Genomic DNA, 6662 nt, shown 5'->3' on the forward strand with positions numbered 1-6662 from the left:
GATCTTCCCGCTCCTCCGCTGTACCTGGGTCCCGCCGATGTTCCTGCCAGCCCACGCACAAAACAGCGACCTGTGTTTTGATGACGTGCAGCACAGCAGGACTCCAGCTGTCCTGGGTAACCCTTGCCACTGGACCAAGACCTCGCTCTGTCAAGCCCGTGCGGTGGCTGGTGTCCAACGGTCACACCACGTTAAAACAATCCACCCACAGGCATCTTCCACCCTTTCATTGGAGTTCAGAACTGGAACATCGGGACCTTCATTGAAACACCTGTGAACACATGTGGAAATAAGCCTTCCTCGTTCGAGGACCCGCCAATGATGATGATGATGATGATGTGTGGGACCTTACCAAATGCCTGCTGGAAACCATCAGATTAAATCTAGTAAGACCCGTCCCTTGATTCAGTTTTCACTGACCTTGCCTTAGGAAGGCTATATTGGCGTTGGAGGGAGCACTGTGTCGGTTTCCCAGAATGATACCTGGATTCCAAGGTTTAAATTAAGATATGAGATTACACCCACTGGAAATTAGACGGTCGAGCATTGATTTTATCAAAATTTTCAAAGATAATAAGGGAAGAGATAGAGTAGATAGAGAGAAATGATTCCCGCTGGTTGGGGAGTCCCAGACTAGGGGCCATAGTCGAAACATTAGAGACAGACGTTTCAGGAGTGAAATTCGGAAACATTCCAACACACACATGGTGGGAGAGGTTTGGAACTCCCTTCTGCAAAGGGCAGTTCGTGCTGGGTCAGTTGTTCATTTTACATCGCATTTTGATCAAAGGTATTAAGGAAGATTGTCCAAAGGCGGGTATATGGAGTTTGCTCACAGATCAGCCATGAACTCATTGAATGGCGGAACCGGCTCGAGGGGCTGAATGGCCTCCTCCTGTTCCTGTGTAACAGGCTTGAGCGGCTGAATGGACCTCCTCCTGTTCCTGTGTAACAGGCTCGAGAGCCTGTATGGGCCTCCACTTGTTCCTGTGTAACAGGCACGAGCGGCTGAATAGCCTCCTCCTGTTCCTGTGTAACAGGCTCGAGGGGCTAAATGGGCCTCCTCCTGTTCCTGTGTATCAGGCTCGAGGGGCAGAATGGGCCTCCTCCTGTTCCTGTGCAACAGGCTCGAGGGGCTGAATGGGCCTCCTCCTGTACCTGTGTGTAAGGTCTGGGAAACAAAGGGAGGTGATATGAGAAATCATAAACTAAATGGTATTGTGTTAAAAGAGACGCAGAAGGATTGAGTGATTTCCACACAGAAATCTTTGAAGCTGGGTAGATAACTTACTCAGTTGTTTAAAAAGAATACAGGGCCCTTGGCTTTATATGAAGTCAAATAGAGGACACCAGCGAGGAAGTTGTACCATACCTTTTCAAACCCGGTTTAGGCCTCAGTTGGAGAACTGTTTACAGTTCTGAGCACCACAATTTAGGAAGGATATCAAGGCATTGGAGAGACCGTAAGAAATATATAAGAAACATTTTCTATTGTTGTAGAAGACACAAACACAGGCATTCATCGAGAATCAACCTGCAGGTGACCACACACAGATTAAAGAGCCAGAGAGACCGACAGAATCGGGAAACACCGGCACATAGACAAGAGATATTGAAAAGGACTGAAAGTACTTTGCGATCAGAAAATTGAAGGCCCAGCTGTGGTTAATGACACGGCTTTTGATGATTGATCTCCGGACAAGCCTTGAAATTCAGGAGAACCGGTTTCGTGGTTTGAAGCTCGAGATAAAGCTCGAGATAACACCACGGGGCGATACCAACAGGCGCCTGGCAGCAATCAGCGACAGGAAGATGCACCTTAAGCAGGCCCGGCTAGTTCAGTCGGTAGAGTATAGACTTTTAATCTCCGGGTCGTGGGATTGAGCCCCATGTTGGGTGAATTATTGTCCTTAAACTTTTATGGTGCTTTCACAGGAAAACATCATTAATGAACCCATAATCTTCTTTTGCACAATGAACGAAATGCGAACTGAGGGAGAGTTGATCATTTGATCATATGTTCTGTGCTCTGTATAAGAACACAAGAACCAGGAGCAGGAGTCGGCCATTTGGCCCTTCGAGCCTGCCTTCTTTTGCACTGAAACAAATTATAACCGTGTTTTTAAATGAGCAGTGCGAGATATTTATAGGGCACGTTTCAATGCTTCACAAAACCATTCCTTTCGTTACAGCCACCCAGGATCTATTCCCGGTTTGAGAAGTAACTTTGATATCATTGTTTGCAATTGAAGCGGGGTCATTTTATGAAGTTCGATGGATGTCCCAAAGCGCTTGAGTGTGGTGTCCAAACAAATGAGTTTGTAATTAAAAACACTGAATGTCAGGAGTGTGATTTGAACCCAAACCTCCAGAGGAGACTGTGACTTGAACACAGCACCTTCGACCGCTTGGCCATCCGGACTGTTCGAAGCTCCAGTTACAAGTTATTACTCTGGAAAGTTTCAGACCAGGCACTTGTTCAGTGTTACTGGAAGGCCCAGTGGCCGGGATATCTTCTCCCCCGTTGTTTTCCTGAGCCTGTGCACGGTGTCCGGGGAGCTTTGGTCCGGGTCCGAGGTAGCTTGCATCATGTGACAATGCACCCCGGACTGCTCTTTTTCCATTTTATCGCACGTTAGTTTTTGGTGCAAAAATAATATCTCCAGAGGAGACAGTGATCTAAACAGAGTACCGCATACCGCTCGGCCATCCTGACTATTCACTGTTGTGTGTGGCCACCTGCAGGTTGATTTTGAACTTTTGTGTCCTGTCACATGCAATAAATGACGGCAGCAGGCGTATCTCTGCCTGACACCGCGGAAACAGTGAGACAGACATTGCATTGTGTTCAGGTTTAATCACAGCAATATCCGCAGTCAGGAGCTGAAAAGGACGAAGAGCTGAAAAAACACAAGAAAAAAGCAAAGAAATGTCAGCAATTGTGGTAAACTCTTTAATGTGTTTCCTGCTCGTTTCGTGATGCGGCGCTCACAGAGGGAGCACGGATTCAGAAAATAATTCTTCAATTCAAAATCTTTAAAATAATGACATGCAACTAATTAAACTGTGTGCCGGGGGATGGGGATGGGTGAAGATTATTTGTTTTATTCCCCATTCATTAACCGACAGCGTTGTTTTGTAGAATTGTTACTGAGGGACAGTGGAAACTTCAATAACTGAACTTTAATTATTTAAGGATTTTGAATCATTGATGAAGTTTTCTCCCCTATCTGACTTTACTCATTCTGTATGTTGGAGACTGGTTTAAAATGTTCAGTGCTCATGCGACAAGGAACCTGGGGCGACTTTTGTTCAATTTATTTCACAGAAAAAGTATTCTCCAAAATACAATTTCCACCCGGGTTCGAACCGGGGACCTTTCACGTGTGAGGGGAATATGATAACAAGTACACTACAGAAACACTGTGTCTAAAGCAATTTTAGGAAAACAAACAGAGCTTTAACCTAAACAGCTGGCCGATACTTCAGGAGCTGGTTTTACGAGAAGAGAATGACGGTGCAATATTTCCGAAGGCTATGAGTGTGCCAGGAATTGATCTCGTGTTTCCCAGACTTCATACATAGGAACAGGAGATGGCCATTTAGCAGCGAGTGGTTAGGATCTGGAATGCACGGCTTGAAAGGGCGGTGGAGGCAGACTCAATCTTATCTTTCAGACGGGAGTTGGATAAGTGTCTGAAGGAAAAACAATTGCAGGGCTACGGGGAAAGGGCGGGGAGTGGGACTCGCTGAGGGTCGGCACGGGCTCGATGGGCCGAATGGTCTTCCGTGCTGTAACCATTCCATGATTCGATCAGTTAGTGGCACATTTCATAGTGTGGCTGGGAGCACAACATTGCAAAGGGACATAGATTGAGTCGCCAAAACTAGAGGCATCTGATTCAGGAGATTCGCGGGGCATGGATATTTCGGAGTTTAATGACTTTGAAAGCAACATTTTTGTTTTGTGCCGTTTCGGTCAGAGGTTTTCCATTAAAGCAACATTAAATGAAAAGAAATCTCCCAACGTGGGTCTCGAACCCACGACCTTGAGATTAAGAGTCTCATGCTCTAACGACTGAGCTAGCCAGGCTTCTATTCAAAGCAGGTTTTTATCACTCATTGCAGCCAGGCGCCTGTTGGCTCCGCCCCAGATGTTTAAACTTGCTGTTGAAAAACTGCCAGGATCTTCTTGAATGGTGGACCAGGCTCGAGGGGTCGAATGGCCAACTCCGGCCCCTAATCCTTACGTGTTTATGTTTACGTCTTTATGCGGAGCTCCTTCAGGGTAAACGAGCCAAAGGAGGACAGCGGAAACGTTATAAGGACACCCGCAAAGCCTCCCTGGTAAAGTGCGACATCACCACTGACACCTGGGAGACCCTGGCCGCAGACCGCCCGATGTGGAGAAAGTCCTTCTGAGAGAGCGTTGAGCTCTTTGACTCTAGACGCAAGGAGCATGAAGAGACCAAGCGCAGGCAGCGGAAGGAGCACGCGGCAAACCAGTCCCACCGACCCCTTCCCTCGACGTATGTCTGTCCCACCTGTAACAGGGTCTGTGGCTCTCGTATCGGAATGTTCAGCCATCAAAGACTCACTTTGGGATGGAAGCAAGTCCTCCTCGATCCCAAGAGACTGCCTCTGATGGTGTCTTTGATTTGCGGTACATTGCGGAAACATCTCCACTTTCAGCACCTGATTACCAGAATTAAACCCAATGGGATCGGGAGAAAAGTTCCTCATATGCTCAGAGCAAAATATATCATATGACAATAGAATTTTATGTATTAATTAATGATGTTTAAATCAATGCTTCTTTTTTTTTTTACACAGGAGATGCATAAAGATGTGTAAAATAGATGAACTATTTTTTTATCACGTTTTGAATTAAAAGTACAATTTCCCTGACCGGGAATCGAACCCGTGCCGTGGCGTTGAAAGCACTAAATCCTAACCACGAGACCATCAGGGAACCTGGTTTGGATTCAGATGTAGTGGTTGTGTCGAGGTTCACATCGAGCAGATCCGTAACACAGGACTCTGTGCTCTCCGGACTGTTCCCAGCGACACACACCGAGACAGACATCACCTGCTGCTGGAGTGCCATCAACTCAGTCAAAGATGCTCTTTGGTCTTGCCGAAACTTGCTGGTCTTCCAGAGCAAGGAGATGTTCACGTCTGCGTGTTGCAGACTGGCGCAATCCAAGATCCAGGATTACGTGCTGAGGGACACACTTAAAATTGGTGTAGTTGCCGCAAAGGCAGGGTGGGGAAGGGCCACAGTTTAAAGCCCTTCTGACACGGTAAATCCCGGGGCAGGAATCAGAATAAAGCTCCGCTCGGGCCGTACTTGTAACTTCTCTATTGTGTACATGGAGCACCATGATCTGTAAACACCTATGGAGTGCCATGTACAATGTAAGGTCTGTTTCGTGATGCACGTTGAAAAAATGTTTAATGTTCCGTCACCCATTCCATGTACTGTATAGTGACACGAGTAATGTAATTTGTTGAATGTACTACAAGGTATCCCGTATTGTACCGAATTGTACTGGAACTGAAAAGCAAGGGAATACATCGACCAGAACTGCCGTCAGCACCCAAATGTCGTGCATGGGATTACTGACCGCAGCTAAATGGACTGAACTGCTTTTGAAAGTACTGTACAAATTTTTATCTGAATAAAGTATTTTTTTAAATTAAAAAAAAATCTCTGCCTGACACCTTGGAAACAGTGAGACAGACCTTGGAGCAAGGGTCTGGTTATTGCCAAACAGCAAAGGAAATATTAATTCTGGAAGAACAATATCCAAAAGAACAGTGACCACGACGTGATTTGAACACGCAATCTTCGAATCTGGAGTCAGACATACTACCGTTGCACCATGAGACCTACACAGTGAGCAGGAGATGTTCGTCTATATGAAGGTTCTGTAATACAATGGGCTTTAAAATCTCCGCCCATTCCCACCAGGTATCACAAGCAGCGCTCACCTGACAGGCACCGTATGTTTTCTTCTTAAACTTTTCTTTTGCTTTCACCGGAAACCATCATTAATTAACCGCTCACCTTCTTTTGCACAATCAAACAAATGCTAACTCAGGAACAGTTCATACTTCAATCATTTGTCCTGTGCTTTGCATCTTAACTCGAAAACCATATCCCATTTTACTCACTGTGTTATAGCTTTCTGGTTCAAAATCTACATTGCCGATGACACCACGAATCTGGGGCAACTTTTATCAATTTTAACAGCACCGGTTATTCGTACCGTGCACACAAAATACAATCAGTCGTGAAGATAAAATCCCACCGTGCGTATTTTCAGATTCAACGCAGTAGCATTTCAAATAAAGTGAAAGAATTTTACACTGAAAAGTATTGCAAGTGTTGCTTGTATTTGTGTCTTTAATTAATCTTTGTGGCGTCTGACTCCCATTCATGCCACTGCTGAATTAGAAAGGAGGGTTTGACATTGACCAGACTGCACTGCCCCTGATATTTGTGAGCTCATCCTTTATATTCAGTGGTTTCTCGCCCTTTGATGGGCTGCAGTGTAGCGGATATCAAGATGTGCTCACATTGAGTTCTGTTGAGGGGGATGACTCATCAGGGGAGTGCAGCAGCAGTCAAGTTCATGGCACAGTGGCTGGCTCTGCTG

The 6662-nt window shown here is 45.8% G+C and overlaps 1 non-coding gene across 1 annotated transcript; it reads right to left on the bottom strand.

Annotated features, from left to right (window-relative positions):
- Positions 1–4020: 4020 nt before the first annotated feature.
- On the bottom strand, positions 4021–4093 carry trnak-cuu (transfer RNA lysine (anticodon CUU)). Its single transcript has one exon. It is a non-coding gene; the product is annotated as a tRNA-Lys (tRNA).
- Between the last annotated feature and the right edge of the window lie 2569 nt (positions 4094–6662).

This window comes from Pristiophorus japonicus, unplaced genomic scaffold (assembly GCF_044704955.1).
Source record: "Pristiophorus japonicus isolate sPriJap1 unplaced genomic scaffold, sPriJap1.hap1 HAP1_SCAFFOLD_60, whole genome shotgun sequence".
Taxonomy (NCBI): domain Eukaryota; kingdom Metazoa; phylum Chordata; class Chondrichthyes; family Pristiophoridae; genus Pristiophorus; species Pristiophorus japonicus.